General features: G+C 46.0%; 1 protein-coding gene and 1 pseudogene across 1 annotated transcript in view; both read left to right on the top strand.

Moving 5' to 3' along the window:
• The window catches only part of agbl4 (AGBL carboxypeptidase 4), a 1,138,261-nt gene that overhangs the window by 891,026 nt on the left and 229,070 nt on the right, over nt 1-18,165 (top strand). The gene's annotated exons all lie outside the window — the stretch shown is intronic.
• LOC144692855 (small nucleolar RNA SNORA53) lies at nt 1,081-1,261 on the top strand (annotated as a pseudogene).

Consider the following 18,165-nt stretch of genomic DNA (forward strand, 5'->3'; position numbering starts at 1 on the left):
TGTCCGGTGGGCTAGCCTTATAGTGATATGCTGACGTACTACAATGAAGTTCCTGACATCCAATGGCGAGAAATGTGGCCTGCCATCGATGAGCTGAGCGAACTGGTTTCACGATGTCGTGGAACCGATTTTTGGCCTTCTTGCTATATTGTCCGTTCATGCCACCGAACATGCCCGATGCCAGCGGGCACAGACGATTCCGCCCTTGGGCCCTGATAGCTGACATTAGACCAGTCAGCCTGCTGATCAGTGGGTCACAAGGATGCAACTATCAGTAGCTCTCTGCCAGGAGCAAATAACCTTGAAAAGATGGCCACTTCAGTCCCATGAGCCTCTTAAAACACAGGAGCAACTAACCAGTTCTCATGCTAGTCCTCAGATTGCATCTGAAGAAGCACTAGAAAAGCAGAAAAAAAGGCATATTTAGTCACCCAGGAAACATATTGTCCATAGTATTAGGAAAGAGTAGACTGACTTCAGTTCATTTGCAGTTTGCTGTATAATGAAGAATGTGCACTTATTTGGTGCTTTGTTGTTCATAGAAATTAGAGCCACATTGGAAAAACGTGCAGTTATTTCATGCTCACCTCTCCAGGCAGATACTTAAAACATGGGTGGGCATGTAGGACTAATGAAGTCTGATTTGATGTTCTGGCATGAGAACTAGATTGAATGATTTGGCATTTATTTTAAATGAGTTTTGGGAAATTTGGCAATTAAAAAGATGAGAGCACTTCGTTGGACAACCATACTATGATGTTCCTTTCAGAAATCGCTGAGGATCTTTGGAGTAGTGATCATTAAATGCTGCCTTATATATACTTCTGCTTTCAAAGCACCTAGAGCCACCTTCCCAGGAATGTCCATATTCAGGCTTTTTTTTGGTTTGAAAAGGCATGCAAAGGAGAGTAGCTCAATTTAATGGGTTTGGATTGAATTATGTGGTCTTGATCTGTAAGCTTTTACATTTTTTCAACATCTGGTATAATTTTGTTATATGCATGCTACTTTATTAGGTTTCTCAAATGCTGCAATGTGCAGCTTAACTTAGGAAGAAAGATGTTTAGAAAGTACAAATGGAATGTGGAGCCAGTTACACTTTTGCATGACATTCATCAACTTGTGGTTGTACAGTCAAAGGTGTTTGAGTCATTGGCATGTTAAAGTAATATACCTGCACTGTAGCCCCTCTGTTCTAATGTGAACAATCTGTTACTCCAGGCTGTTGCTGCCATCAGGTCTTTGCTGCTGTGTGGACACGTTTATCAAAATGCATCTGGTTTAAATATTGCAATGAAGTGTGATTCATCACACATTAGGGAATAAAGCGGAAAGATTAAACGATTACCTGTTCAATGTTGGATCTTCCTTTTATGAGGTAGGTGAAGGGCGAGATGATGTGAAATGCCAATCGCGCATGCGCAGCCATTCTTAGAATTTGTAAACCCTGCCCTCACTTTTATCAGTGCCCACTATTGAATTTCTTTTTGTACTTGGTAGTGAAGAGTGGCACGTAATCAGTAATGAAATATATGTGAAAATATAGAACCTGTTATGTAGTTCAATGCAATTCCATGTTAGCTTAAAATTGTATGAAAAGTCAAGGGAGGGATGGGGCCACATTATCTCTCACTCCACCTACCTCGAAATGAAGATCATTGGAGGGAGGCAGTGGCATAATCACTGGCTGGTATTCCAGAGATCCAGGGTAATGCTCTGGGCACCTGGTTCAAATCCCACCACAGCAGATGGTAAAAATTGAATTCCATTTAAAAAAAATCTGGAATTAAAAGTCTGATAATTTGAAATAGTGTGAGATTTTCAAAGCAAACTCTGGCTTCACAATGCCACCTCAATGAATAACAGACCAAGTCAAATTTGCAGTTCCTGTAACACTGTTAATGCAACCCATTGATTGTTGAACATCTAAAAACAGCAAAAATAAAGCCAACACTCTGTTTCACCTGTTTATTTGTTGCAACTCCAAGCACATGTAGAACAGTCCCTTAATTATAGCGGGCACTATTGTACTTTCTAGACCTGCAAAAGTACTGTTGCAAATGTGTTCACAGTGTCTTCATGGGCCTGTTGTAGAATGTTTGTAAAGTTTTTTCACTGTTCCATCCTATGTGTCGCATAATGTTCACTACTGGGATCATGGCTAAATTAACTTTAGTTGCAACTGCCATTCTTGTAGAATGAGGTTTGTACACCTTGACATCAATTCCAGCTTTGATCATGATGTGACATACCCATGTAGCTATAGTGTTTGTTGTCACTCTTTTGTGCGGTCTTCTGAAACTCATCGAGATATTTCTCACTGTTTCGAAGGTCTTCAGTATGAAGCAAATGTCTTGCAGATATTTGTAGTCATATAAACATGGGTCTGATGGGTATGCCCTCAGCACAAGTTGGCAACCCATTTTCCCTGGTTTGTTCTGCTTCAAAAGATCATTCAGTTGAAAAATAAAAGACGTAAGCATTTTTTGCATATTGCTTGATGTTGGTCTGTTGACACTGTGCAGACACCGAAGCAACTACTTACATGTTTTCATCGACAATTCTTGAAAAGTGAGTGATGAAACAGGTGAAAGCTTTCAGTGGTAGTCTAGCACAGGCTTCACATCCTACATGGTTTTAAAAATGGCACTAGTGGTTTGAGTTTATACACACCTCTCAAAAAACAAGTGACTAGTGGATATAAGCCCAACATGTGCCCATCTGGCAATATAACAAAAGAAGACAAAGCTGACTTTGCAGTATTCATGGCACTATAGCCCAGTCTGTGGAATAATGAGGGTAAAAATTTCAAAACATTTTTCACAGGTGCTTGCAGTGGATTAATTTGTCGTACACTGCAAAAACCCACCCATTGCTTGGTGTAAGTAATGTACTATTTCCTAGTCAATAGCCTCCAGGCAGATAGGATGATGTCGGCAGTTTCTGTTGAAAGGCCCTCATCTTGTAGGTTTTTCCTGATAACCTGCAGGACATAAGGTTAAGATGCTCTTAAAGCGGGTGGCATCTTGTTGCAGTAGGTTGAGAATTAAATGCTTTATTGTTGGGAGTATCACTATTTCTTGCATTAGTAAATGCAACAACATTGCAAACCATGGCTATGTCGGTCATCTGAATACTACCATGAAACCATCAACTTCCTCCCTTTCAATATTCAGTAAGCATCTACTTATCAGGAAAAACAGGGGAAATGTATAAAGAAAATAGCTTTGCCAGGCGATTGAAAAAGCAACTGTTGCCATGGCATCATGTTACCAGAGCCTGGTAACCAAGAAGCATAGGGCAGAATTGTCGCAGATTTGCACTAAGTGCGGTAGCAGGCGGGAAAAAGGATCTCTTACCTGCCGGCTGCAATATGGCTTTTCACGCCATATTGTCCCATTCCCGCCTCATTCATTATGCATTCCTGGGAAACACGCCGGGTTCGCTGGTGGGTGGCCTCTGATTCGCTAAATCTGCCGTCACCTCAGGCCTTCAATAAATGAGGCACCATATTTAAAGGGCACTTCTGCACAGAGCTAGCACTCTTAAAGGGATAGGAAGCTGCTGGGAACTGATGGCTGCCAAAGGGAGGAAACATGCTGTCCCCAGATTTAGCAATGCCTCCCTCGAGCGCCTACTGTTTGCAGCAGAGGCCCACTGCAAAGTTCTCTACCCCAGCTCTGGGTGAAGACCAGAAAGCAAGGTCACCAATCCAGCATGGGAGGCTGTGGCAGTGGTGGTTAGTGCCAATGCCCTGCAAAAGAAGAGAATGAATGGTTTTTCCTCTCATCACTCTCAACCCATACATTCACAAACCCATCACACATCCACAGGAATCTCACACCTCAAGATACAACACCACAAACTCTCACACGCACCCTCACATCTCCCTCAGGCTCATATCCTCTGGAGCACATGTCCTCAGCCTCTCCATGGCACTGCTTACCACACAAACATTCTATGCAGTCCCATGTATCCTGCTCACATTCTCTCCATCTCTTTTCATGCAGGAGAAGCTAGCAGACAATAGCACGGAGAGGTCCCAGACCGAGGGTGGAGCGGCCCACATTAGGCCCCTCACATGCTTTGAGGAGCATGCCATCACGCTGCCTGGTGAGGACGTGGACCGTGCCTGTGGCAACGGTGAGGTCGATGGTGAAAACCCATGTAAGGATCCTGCACCACATCATCCTTCTCTTATTGCAAATTTGAGAGCTCTCTCCCCTGCTTTGGATTCTGCCCCCATGCACTAATTATCTCTACTTCAGAGGACTCTGCAAAGTGACCGACACCCTCAGCCAGCCAGTCCCTCAGCTCCATCCATCTCCACACCTCTATCGAAGAGGACACCTACTCCATTGAAGAGCTGGAAATAAGCAGCCTGGAAGACCCATCACAGCGCTTAGCCACACTATCCACCAGCGCAGAGACACACGCCTCAGTGAGACTTAGATCTAGAGCAGGCTCGGGTTCAGAATCTGGTGGTAACTGCACGGACACGTGTCCGCAGCAGGTGGAGGCAGGTTCAGCCGAGCTCCCTGGCACTCAGAGGGCTGTTTGGGAAGAGGCATCTGTGGGGTCTGAGTCAGATGACGAGCCTCTGGATTCAGCCTTCCAACTCATCATGCAAGGAGGAACATCACGCAGAGCTGTTGGAAGCCCTCAACAGAGTGACACTCGAGTCGGAGTGTGTCCCCTGCTCTCTAATGAAGTTGTGTCGATGTGTGCATGTATGGAGGTCTCCATGGGAAGGTTGGCGGACACCTTGGAGACCCTGGTCCAGCAGAATGTGGAGATGCGCGCAGATCAGCACTTCATCGTATTAGCCATGGGTGAGTTCCTACAGTGGCAATGAGAGAGGGAAACGGAGCACCTTCCATTCAAGTTGGTCATTAAATTTCCTTGTGGAATGTGCAATTTAACCTCAGAAGACCATTCCTAGAGGGGAGTTGCTCGATGCCAAATATCTGGTGGATGATGCAGGGGCAGGCAGCCCACTTAATGGTGTACCAGAACTTGAGTCGGAAAGTGATGGAGAACCATGGAACTGCACGACTGCACGAAAATTATAAAACAAGGTGAATTCCACTGGCATCAAAGCGGTTACAACCCTCAAAGGAAAGCATAACTCTAAGAAACAAACTATTGCTGGAAATAATCATGGCCGATGCTCCAAATCTCTGCCCTATTCATGGCCTCAGCTCCTCAATGCAGTGACTCACCAGTTTTGAACTACTGTTTCAGTTCCTGGCTGCAGTCCTTCTCACCTCTCTCTCCATGAGGTCTTTCAGACTCAGGGGTGCTGCTACTCAGTCTGACTAGGTCTCCAATTCCCCTTCTTGGCTCTTTAGCTACCCTGAAGGGCTTCAAGCTGCCCTAGCCTCCTGACACTGCCACTCACAAATCCTGAATTTGTCCTGGCTGCTTCCTCCCTCACTTCATGGCATCTGACTCCACCCCTCAGCTTGTCAAAGACGCTGCTCCCTGCAAGGAGGGGCCCACAGAGGCCAACCAGTTCCCCTGCTTGGTGCTCTCCCCAGTCATCACCACCTACAGCCAGAGGAGCCACTACACACTTACCTGCTTGAGAGTTGACGTCCTGACAACTAAACATACCACACAGTGACTGTTTACTGAGTAATTACATGGTGAGCAGGTTCAGTTGAGATACGACAGCTAAAATATTCAAGTCCACATGCTGGCTGCCTTCCCTTTGTGCATCCCTGACCTGGACAAATGGTATGAGTTAGGATGGCCTTCTCGGCCTCTCTTCTGAACTGGCATTTTCAATAGCACCCAGGCTTTGTGACGACTCAGCCACATAGGGGTCTCAATCAGTCATGTCTCCAGGGACCGTATGATCAGCAGCATTGGTTGCTCCAGTTGAATTCTTCCTGCCTGACATCTCGGCATCTCCTTCTGGTACTAGAGTCAGCCTCCTCACATGGGGTGCACCCCCGAATCCCTGACACACCTATTCCAGGGTTCTCCATCACTTTCCGACTCAAGTTCCGGTACACCATTAATTGGGCTGCCTGCCCCTGCATCATCCACCAGATATTTGGCATTGAGCAAGTCCCCTCTAGGAATGGTTTTCTGAGGTTACCCTCCAGCTACAGGTTCGATGTCATGGGTGTGACCACCAATGTCAAGCTGCTTCATAGCTTTGACCAAAGTACACCTCTCACAGTCCTGGCAGTAGTTGGCAATATTGGCGGGTCCTTCCCTGGCCAGTCACACCACCTTCTTGTAATTACAGCTGTCTTTTCCAATGCCCAGTGTCCCACCTGATCATGAACAATGGCCAACACTTGACCCTTGAGACTGCTGGGCAGGAGGAGTTGCTTCACCTCTCTCCTGTTGTCATGAACAAGTCGATAGAGAACTCCTCCCTCTGCCCTAATTCTCTTCCAACACCTCAGCAGTTTACATGTTTGTTTGGACTTCTTCATTAGGCAATGCCGGGTTGGCGGACGTTTAGTCTTTTAGTTGAAGCAAAATTTACCGATCTCTTCATCAACTCATTGAAGCTGCATGATGTCCTTTTCTGAGTTGGATAGCAAAGGCGAAACTGTACGTGGCTCTACCCTTCTGGATTGGTTTTGATTTCCCTCATAAGCACATCGGTGCACCTTTGACAACTCCCTGCCTAGATCCGCAGAGGATTGGGGTGGGAATGCTGCTATTTGCTTGAGGCATAGACATGGTGAAACTGGTGAAAGTGGGTTGCTTTCTATGTTCAGTCTTTCTGTTGAGGGCCTCAGAATTTCCATTTCCTTTGCCGGGCCTGTACCTTCTCTGGTGATGGAGGAGGAATGGAGTTGCGCTAGACTGGGTCACCGTGCCTAACATCTGTGGTGTTTGTGGTTGTTGAGGGCAGTATCATTGGAATTACCCAGCCCTGTTGCAATTCCAGCAACCCTTTGGAGTATCCCTTGGGCATGCTCAGTCGCGAGGCTTACTGTAGAGATATGACGGCATGGACTGGATTTGTGCTTGCTGTGCAACAATCTGTTCCGCCTTCCCCTTCAGCCAGAAGTCTACATCCTCGCCCATGCTGACAGTTGCCTCCCTGATGGTGGCCTTTTTCCTGGTCTTAGGAGTCCAGTCTTCCGCAATAATTCAGATGATGTAATCTTGTGTGTCCAAGAAGGACAGTTGCAGTTTGTCACGGTTGAGTCTCCTCAACTTCTTCCAGACGTCTTCATCCTTCACCGTTTCAGTTAGGCGATTTTTCGGCTGTGTGTCCCTGGTCAATCTGAAGGAGGGATCCAGGAGGTTGATGCGGTCGAACAAATTCACCAGCTCTATTGATACAGAAACCCGGCCCTCTCCTTTGGCTTGTTTGTACTCATAAAACTTCTGCTGCAGCTGTGTTAGGCCACTGCTGTCCCCAAAAATCCATGCCAGGTACTCAAAGATCCACCGCAGATTTCTTTGGACATCTGTACCTCTCCCCAGTATTTCCTGGTGAGCTTTCCCACACAGATGTTCCATCAAAAATGCTGCCTGCTCCCTCGCGTTGATGCCGCTGAATTCCATGACCAACTGTGCATCCTCGATCCAGTCCTCAACCACGAGGCCATTGGACGTCTCTGGTCTTCCCTCGTCTTCCCTCAAATCTGTCCCATTGGCAGGTAAAACATCCGTGATGGGATATTTCATCCTTCCTCTGCTACGTTAAAGGAGGGCACACTTAGTTCATTGTGTGAAGCCTGCGCCTCTGCTAGAGCTGCAGAACCTTCAGCCTCCCTCACTGACAGGGCCAGTTTCAGTTCTTTCACCATCTGCTCGATCTCAGCCAAGCGCCTTTCCATTTTGTCCACCATGAATTGACGCCTGTACTGTGGAATCCTACTCCTGACACCAAATGTAACAGGTGATTTAAGCACAAAGACTTCAGAAAGGTTATAAACAAGGTTTGTTTATCCCACTGGCATCAAAGCAATATCAGCTCGCAAGGGAAAGCATAACTCCAAGAAACAAACTATTTACAGAGGATATTCGTGGCCTCGGCTCTCAACACAGTGACACATCAGATTTAAACTGCTACTTCAGCTCCTGCCTGCAATTCTTCTCTCCGTTCTCTCCACAAGGGTCCTCAGACTCAGGAGTGCTGCCAGTTGGTCTGACTATGTCTCTAGTTCTCCTTTGAGGGGCTTCAAATTGCCCAGGGCTCTTGCCACACTGCCACTCACAAGTCCTGAATTTGACCTGGCTACTTTCTTGTTTGCCTCATGGCATCTGGCTCTGCTCCTCAGCTTGTCAAAGGTACTGCTCCCTGAAAGAAGGCGCCTACAGGAGCCAACCAGTCCCCCTGCTTGGTGCTCTCCCCAACCATTGCCACCTGCTGCCTAAGGACCTGCCTCCCTAGGGGGAGGTGATGGCGTAGTGGTATTGTTGCTGGACTACTGATCCAGAGACCCAGGGTAATTCTTTGGGGACCCGGGTTCATATCCTGCCATGGCAGATAAAAATCTAGAATTAAAAGTCTGATGTATGACTATGAAACCATTGTTGATTGTTGTAAAAACCCATCTGGTTCACTAATGTCCTTTAGGGAAGGAAATCTCCTGTCCTTACCTGGTCTGGCCTACATGTAACTCTGGACCCACAGCAATGTGGATAACTGTTAAATGCCCTTTGAATGAGGGCAATTAGGGATGGGCAATAAATATTGGCCTAGACAGTGATGCCCACATCCAATGAATAAAAAAAACACTTGATTTATTACTAGCTATTTGTTTCAAGACACAAGGCAAATGTTTTGTGGTGACACAAATGTCTCTATATATGCACCATTTCCATAAAATATGAACAAGTTCATTTCATACCTGTGACTTTGTTCCTCTCATATTGTTTATGCATGCCACTGTAGTTGTGTTGTCTAGTTGCATAACAATATGCACTTGGCTGTTATGTGTACAGAAAACTTGCAAAGCAAAGAAAGCAGCCTTCAATTCTAAGTAATTAATTTCATTTCTTTCTGCTCATGCTTTCTCTTCAGTATTCTATCTTCCTCTGATTTGTGTGGTACCATTGGATGCACCCCATCCTAAGCCTGAGGCACTGCTTGTGATGTTTATTGTTGGTATCCTCTTATCAATGTTATCAACTGCGGTTGACAAATTGTCAATCCACCAAGTTAGCTCATCATAAGCTACAGGGGAAAGAATCATTTTTCTGTCAAAAAGCCCTTTGTATTCTTTCAAAGCCCATACTTTTCTCTTTTCAAGCTCCCTATAATGCAATGCCCCATATTGTACATGAGGGAAAGCAGCCACTAATTTGCCAATCACAAAGGAAACAAATCATACTGATGGTGAATGCAAGGCCAACAAATGTTTGCAGAGACGACATATTTTCACTGAATTTGCTTCAGTGAGATTGACTTGCATGGTGGAGGAGTTCAATATAAATCCTCAAAAAGTAATTTTGTGTACTTGGCCAAGTACTGATTTCTCTGGGTGTACGCTGAAGCTAAGGTCAGATAGCATTTGAGCAATTTTTCTGGCTGCATCTATTGCTCCCTGTTTTGTTTGGGCAACAAGTAAGGTGTCATCTATACATGTCACTATGGTATGACCTTTGCTCCTCATGTTTGCAAATGGTGGTTTCAACAACTCTGTGAAAACATGCAGTCCTGAACTCAGCCCGTTTGGTAATGCTCTAAACCAGGCTTGTCCAACACGTGGCCTGCAGGCCGGATTGTGCCCTCCAAAAGCCATTCTATATGATTAAAAACAAAAAACTACTGCGGATGCTGGAAATCCAAAACAAAAACAGAATTACCTGGAAAAACTCAGCAGGTCTGGCAGCATCGGCGGAGAAGAAAAGAGTTGACGTTTCAAGTCCTCATGACCCTTCAGCAGAACTGAGTAAAGTTAGGAGAGGGGTGAAATATAAGCTGGTTTAAGGTGGGGGGGAGAGAAGTTGTGGGGGGGGGGTCGTGGGGTGAGAGAAGTTGGGGGTGGGGTGTGGTAGTAGGGACAAGCAAGCAGTGATAGGAGCAGATAATCAAAAGATGTCACAGACAAAGGAACAAAGACGTGTTAAAGGTGGTGATATTATCTAAGAGAATGTGCTAATTAAGAATGGATGGCAGGACACTCAAGGTACAGCTCTAGTGGGGGTGGGGTGGAAAGACTGACAGGGCATTACAGGTATAGATTTAAAAATAATGGAAATAGGTGGGAAAAGAAAAATCTATATAAATTATTGGAAAATACAAAAGGGAGGGGGAAGAAACGGAAAGGGGGTGGGGATGGGGGAGGGAGTTCAAGATCTAAAGTTGTTGAATTCAATATTCAGTCCGGAAGGCTGTAAAGTGCCTAGTCGGAAGATGAGGTGCTGTTCCTCAAGTTTGCGTTGGGCTTCACTGGAACAATGCAGCAAGCCAAGGACAGACATGTGGGCAAGAGAGCAGGGTGGAGTGTTAAAATGGCAAGCGACAGGGAGGTTTGGGTCTTTCTTGCAGACAGACCGCAGGTGTTCTGCAAAGCGGTCGCCCAGTTTACGTTTGGTCTCTCCAATGTAGAGGAGACCGCATTGGGAGCAACGAATGCAGTAGACTAAGTTAGGGGAAACGCAAGTGAAATGCTGTTTCACTTGAAAGGAGTGTTTGGGCCCTTGGACGGTGAGGAGAGAGGAAGTGAAGGGGCAGGTGTTGCATCTTCTGCGTAGGCATGAGGAGGTGCCATAGGTGGGGGTTGAGGAGTAGCGGGTGATGGAGGAGTGGACCAGGGTGTCCCGGAGGGAACGATCCCTACGGAATGCCACCAGGGTGGGTGAAGGGAAGATGTGTTTGGTGGTGGCATCATGCTGGAGTTGGCGGAAATGGCGGAGAATGATCCTTTGAATGCGGAGGCTGGTGGGGTGATAAGTGAGGACCGGGGGACCCTATCATGTTTTTGGGAGGGAGGAGAAGGCGTGAGGGCGGATGCGCGGGAGATGGGCCGGACACGGTTGAGGGCCCTGTCAACGACCATTCTATATGGTCCCCGGAGCCACTGTTCAAAATACCGGTAAGACAGGTAAGTGAAGTTGAAGACTCTGCAAGGGCCTGCTCCTCTAATCACAGGGCGTTAGTCTCCCATGTTTGCTGTTGATAGGCTCACTTGATCCAGTTTCATCCCTTTGAGACTTTTTAATGGTTTGAGACAACTGAGTGGCTTTCTAGGCCATTTCACAGGGCATGTATGAGTCAACCACATTGCTGTGGATCTGGAGTCACATGTAGGCCAGACCAGGTAAGGACGGCAGGTTTCCTTCCCTGGAGGACATTAATGAACCAGATGGGTTTTTATGACAACAGACGAAGGTTTCATGGTCATCACTGGACTTTTAATTCCAAATTTTTTAACTGAATTCAAATTTCACTATCTGCCACGGTGGGATTTGAACCCGGGTCCCCAAAGAATTACTCCGAGTATCTGGATTACCCGCCCAGTGACAATACCACATTTTCTGCTCCTGCCAGATGTGGAAATAAAGGGGGCACTAAATTTGGCACGATGGAAAAAAAGAATCAGTTTCCCGCCAGCAGGAAATCAGTTTGGAATCTTGTTCTCTCAACTTTGATGGTACAGTGGGGAGACAGAGGCAGGACTAGGGGGTGGTCAAGGATCAGAGTGGAGTAGTGAAAGACTGTCCTAGGACAAGAGTTTTAAGGCTGTCCAAGGGAAAGTCAGAGACACAACAAAGCTTTAATTCTCGGCTTCAACATATCAAGGAAAGGTCATCAATCTTGCAATGATCACAGAAGCAGCATAAGTCACCTTCATCCCTAATGATAGGGTCATCCTCAGAAGGCACAGTAGCCTTGGGAACATGTGGCCATTGTGGAATGTATTTAACACTCCACTATTGCACATCCTTAAGCAACTACACATAGCTCAGCCCTTTCAGCCATGGCATCAACCAATCAGTGGGCATGGCATTCTTCATGCGGCTGAAACGCCATTGTACACATGGATGCACTCATGCCAATATGACAGCAGCTTAGCAAGGCAGCGCAAACATGAAAAACATTCATCAATGGTTAGTGCTTGGCTATCTCAAGAGGGAGCAGCATCGGGACAGCACCATCTCTCCAAATGCCAGCTCTCATGCATGAATAATGCTGAGGTCTCATCTTGCTACTGAGATGCAATATGCCTTCGCACATCAGGATGCAGTGACCTGTTACTCGATAGCGTGCACCCAAAACTGTGACTTATGTTCGCATTGTCCTCACAGAGAGTGGCTCAGCAGGACCATCGCTTGATTATTGACAAACATACATGACCCTGCATTTGTCCGAAGCCTGCCAAGTCTACGCCCTGAATTGCCTTGATATTTGGGAGAGATGTGGCCCAGTCAGTATTTACACAGCAATCAATGACAACTTCTTCCTTCATAGATCCTGCTGAGCACTCAGGAGATGTGCCAAAGCATCGCTTTCATAGCATTACAGTCCTCGACATTATCCATCTCAAAAGGCCAATCCTTTCTATTTACCCTCAATCAATGGGTGCACAGCCGTGCAATGAATTCCATAGGAATTTGTGTCCTGTGCCTTTACAGAAGAATTCCATAAAGCACTGCTAGGCAGCTGTTCAGGAGCAAAGTAAGATCCTCACAGGTAAGTCAACGGTTTCACCAAGATGAGCACACACCTCTGACACCACAGGCTCATTCCTCTCTAGTAGACATTTCAAACGTCACTGAGTGGAACCATCTTCAGTTGTTCAGCATCAGACATGAGGAGAGTGGGAACTAAGAAAGGAATAATGTTCAGCCAAAAACGTGGAAGTAAAAACACGCTGCATGGAGACATTTCAGGCTATTGTGCTCAATGATGAATACCACTTTTCCCAAAAATAGACTGTCATCAAATAAACACCATTGCAATGTACCCTTGGGAGACAAGATTCTAATGTTTGTCACGACAAATACTTGTTATATCCACTGACTCCAGACTTCAATGCGACAGCATCAGGATAATCACTAACTTCGATGAGCAATTCTGCTGAGGCAAGATAATGTCTGTCTGAGATTCAAGGTTCACAGATATTTGTCCAGGAGGTAGATAGGAGCTAATTGGGGGATGAGTGGTGGGGGTTCATATTTTGGACTCTTGAATGAATGTGGAACCTTTTATCACATCAACTAGCCATTGAATATCTCAGACTTGGAGAGCGATTAACGTGAACTATATTTACAATAGGGATGAGTATATACAATGAATGGACACCCATGCCACCATTACGCATTCAAAACTTCTTAATTTTTCTAATCCTACCACTACGTCTGGGGAATACCCTGACATCTGCAGCAGAGGTGGAGGCAGTCTGCTGACTGCTATGACCTGTTGAGTGAGATGATTTTGGTGGGCATCCCCTGGTGACTGGAGGCCTGGAGGGCCCAGCCTGCTAGGGGAGAAGGGGTACCTGGAGGGAGGTCGAGGTGCCCTGTCCCCTACTTGCTTAGCCACTGCTGGAACACACCCACGCCTAGAGCGATGTTCTGCAGATCCGAGCGCAAGTCCAGCAGAAACTGCTGGACCTGGGCTTCCAAGGCAGCTGCCACCCAACCCATGGTGACTTTGATGTGCTCACATGCCGGAGTCACAACACCAGACAGAATGCGGCCGGACTCTTCTACCCTTTGTTCCAGTCTAGCGATGGCCTCTGACAAACCTGCCTGATGTTCCTCTGCCTGCCTCTGCATCTCCAAAATTTCTTTCAGAGTCGATTCCAGATACTCATCATTGGACTCGGACTCAGCAGGGGCTAGGTCTCTTCCGAGTGTCAGAGACTTCAGTTGTCACAACCTCCACCTGCTGTGGACCCGTGTCAGTGAGTTGATCACCAGATTGTGAACCCATGCCTACTCTAGAAATAGGTCCCACCGAGGTGCATGTTTCTGCACTAGTGGAGGGTGTAGGTGAACACAGTGATGGGTCTGCATCAGATAGGTGTGCAGTATCCTCCTCTGAGCTGGTCTGGGGGCTGGAACTCTGGCTGAGGCTTGAAGACGGTCTTCGTCTTTAATTACTGGTGGCTGGAATATAGAGAAGAGATAATTAGTGATTGACTAGGCATAGTCCTACATTATAGATTGCTTAAGGTCATTGTCCGCATGTGTTTGATGTATACTGGATGGATAAAAACAAAATACTGCGGATGCTGGAAATCTGAAAGAAAAACAGAAAATGCTGGAAAAATTCAGCAGGTCTGACAGCATCTGTGGAGAGAAAAACAGAGTTGATGCTTCGAATCTGTATGACCCTCCTTCAGAGCTCCGAAGAGACTCGAAATGTCAACTTTGTTTTTCTCTCCATGGTATACTGGATGGACCCTTATTGGCTTGCTGGGGAAGGCCAATCTTGCCTTCTGCGCAGGAACATTCTCAATCCTTTCCAACGAGCTCTGCTGATGGTTCCTCGTGGGTGGAGGGTATCCTCAATTCCAAGGGCCCCCTCAGGTCTTTATGCTCTCCCTTTTGTTGTGGGAGATCGTGTCTTGCAAATCAACAGATGGATTGAGTGTGAGTACTATGGATGAAAGAGCAGTTCATAAGCATGCATTCCTGTTGGGTGTGCTGAGCCCTCCCCAGTTAGAGATTAAAATGCTGTTAGTGCAAAAACTTACATGAGATGGTGATCTTAAAGTGGCTGGCAGACATTCAGAGCCGATGTCCCATCTGATGGTCGTGTGTGACATCTGTGTGAACCCTTCAGAGCCGATGTCCCATCTGATGGTCGTGTGTGACATCTGTGTGAACCCTTAAACTGCCTGATGCCCTTACGAGAGTGTGAGTTTGAAGTGAGAGACTTACCCTGGCAGAGCGCATCAGATCATCCATCCTTTTCCTGCACTGCAGGGCTGTCCTTTTTTGTTGGCCACAGGCGCTGATCTCCCTGGTGACCTCCTACCAGGCTGGTGTGGTCAGGTGGGAAGACCACCGGTTCCCATTCCAAGGAAAGACAACCTCCTGTATTCCCTGGACGGCATGGAGGAGAAGCCCAGGGAGGCCTGGAGCGGAGAGTTTGGTTCATTCGGGTGCCATTGAGAACCAGAGTGAAACAACACACCTGGCCTGCAGTGAGTGAATGACTGTGTGGGTGCAGCCAGGACCTTCAACCCCATGAGGGTCGGGTGGACGGTAGGGTGGACGAATCGCCACCTGTCCCACCACAAGATTCCCCGAGCTCCTCGCTGATACATAATTAATGAGCCAAATAGTGGAAGATCATGTGGATTAATCCAACCCACCACCTAATGGGAATCGTACCAACTTTCCTGCCTGCCACCACAATCTCCTGAATGGAAAATTCTGCCCACAATCTTCATGCCCGGTCTAGTCTTTTCAATCACGCCTTTGTGCCGAAGTCTGAAGGTTTCCTTATCGACAGCATTAATTTCTTTGCTGTTCAATTTGTATGGTTAAGGTATAAAAACTTGCTTGGCTGGGGCATTAAATTCACATTCTAATTTATACCCAGAAACAATGTGCAATATGGTTTGATCCGACGTTATCGCTTCCCAAGCATCTTTATGGCTGCTCATTCAACCTCTAATATGGTCAATTTCAGATGTGACATGAAAATAAGGTTGCACACTTTCACTTACTTAAGATGCATTAGTGCAGGCTGTTGAGGTTGAAAGGATTACTAATTTTGGGTCAGCTGGCATCTGTCTCACAGCTGATGGGTGGCAGGCAGTTTACTGCATTTGTGCCTTGGAAGTCTTTGTCCCTGTCCATGCCTTTTTTGCAGATACTGTGGGTGGTTGAGCAGTGCTTCACCATGACTGACCCTAGTACTTTCCCCTTAGATGGCAATCAGCCTGCATTCTGGCATTTCTTGCACTCCCTGCATTGGACTGCAATATGGGTTATAGTGTGTTCTAAACTGAGGATCTCATCACACCTCTGCTGTCATTTGTTCCTCATCCATTTCTTTCACAGTCTTATGAGATCATCTCCGAACAGCCACTGTGTTGTCATTACACTCAGTTTGCACAGATGTGTGTATCTCAAGTTGAGTCCATTATTAGCTCTTTCCTGAGCTGATTCAGCTTGAAGATGGCATTGACTAGCAGAGCAATAGCATCCTGTTGAGTTTCACTGAGAGCACCGTCATTTGTAGATTCCAAGAATGCCATGATCCCCTTCACAACAGGCCTTTGGCATCTCTGAAACTTCAAGTCCAAATTGCAGACCGAGTGATTCAAGTTTTCACAAATCAAGGGACTCACTTTTGGAACAAGCAAATTGCAGTTACCTGGCTTGAAGTACTTCTGGCATGTTTCCGACATGTACTTCTCCTCAAGGGGACTTGTTAAAAGAAAATTCACACTCCCTGCATGTTCACCACTCAGCCAGTCTTCCTCCTCACAGGGGGACACAAACCCCAATGCAAAGCCAATTAATTGTTTTTCATGCTATTTTGTGGTTTTCTCACCAACAGATGATTGGTCAAAGATGGACAGTCCATGGGAAACCAGGATAGACCAGGGGGTTCATCAGAATCTGGGTCTGGAAGTACTGCTCCAGTGATTGCTCCACTGATTGATATGCTCATACTCATAACCAATGCTCCCATGTTCCTGTTCAACATAGACATCATAGGACACTGAGTCAGAGCATTGGTCATAATCAACCAAGTCTTCATGTCAGTCTGCATGAGTGTGATCACTTCTCATCTAATGTGACTGATTAGCACCACTTGCACTCCCAGTGGCACTGCCACAATTGCCACTACTGGCACTGTTATTGGCACACAGAGCTTCATGCACAGTTTTCAGGTACTTGCTTTCCTCTTCTGGCTCCAGGAACATTGCTCCCAAATGTTCCATGCGAGAGTCAATAGTCCCTTTCTGTCTCACAGGCTTCTTGGGTCTGATAGCTTTGACTTTGACACTGAATGGAGAATGCACCACTGAATGTGCCAAGGTTGACCAATCAAGGTCAAGCTGCCTGGTTTAAATTCAAACAATGCTTGGCTGTTAACTGTCAGTCACCATCAGTAGTGCATTCTCCATAGCAATGCCACTTGCTAACTAATCAACACTCTCTTTACATACAGTATAAGTTGTTGTTTTCCCCTTATATTGGTATTCTTGCAAGTGTCCTGATGAGTGTGGTTATCAGTATGTGGGCTCTGGACAACTCTTTTGATTGCTTTTTCCAATGTGGAAAGTGGTATACTTTTGGCTATCAATTTGCTCACACGTGCTGCCTGCCAGTTTTGGATGATTTTGAATTCATTTTATGCCTGCAAGACTGGTGCCGTGTCAGAAAATTTGTTGACCAATGAGTCAACTTGGACTCTAACAAATAAAATACCTGACACTGAAACAGATCCCTTAGTTATGAACAAATGCAGGAAATGGGCCTCTGTATTCGCCAAGTTTGACAGTTAGCTGATTAATCTCCACTAGTGCTTCTTCCTCAAATACTGGAAGACATAATAACAATATAGTCCACAAACCACACAGAGAAGTTCATGACACACAAAAGGGAAACATGAGAGGCAAACCATTGCACACTTATAAGTCAGCACTGAACAACTGTATAAATTTTAACGTGTCTTGCAATCTGTCATTCTTTCATTGTTCAGAAAATAAAACATCAGGGGGTATAATTTCAATGGGAATTCTCCTGGGCTCCCACTGTAACTTCACTGAAGATCAGAAGAAACTATGTTTATACCATTTCTCCAGGATTTTGGCTGAACTTTTGTCACAGTTATGAAGGGAAATTGGAATACCCCCAGGAGAAATTTTTCTCCAAGGTGTCCAAAAGCCAAGCAAATAAAATGGCAGATATTCCATGTAGCATAAAAACTGATATTAGTCATAGCATTTTTGCTACTATTAATGCATTGCATCTGACTGATTGTCTCTGTAGTCCTTTGTAGAGCAATTATAATACCTCAGTTTCCGGTGAACCTGAGCCTTCTCATGGCACTATTCCTCAGCCATACATAGAGAACAGAACAACTTGTTGTACTGTCACAACCTGAGGTAGTATCTGTTTAACATTGTCTGCCTCCAATGTCAATGATCTGTCTGAGCTGCCCTCTTTTGCACAAATGTGATCTATTGACTAACAGCGGCTTTACCAATGCCTATGGTCAAAAATGCCTCTGCACCATGCAGTTCTTTCATGGCTGTTGTG

The sequence above is a fragment of the Cetorhinus maximus genome, chromosome 17 (assembly GCF_964194155.1).
Source record: "Cetorhinus maximus chromosome 17, sCetMax3.hap1.1, whole genome shotgun sequence".
NCBI classification, from domain to species: Eukaryota; Metazoa; Chordata; class Chondrichthyes; order Lamniformes; family Cetorhinidae; genus Cetorhinus; species Cetorhinus maximus.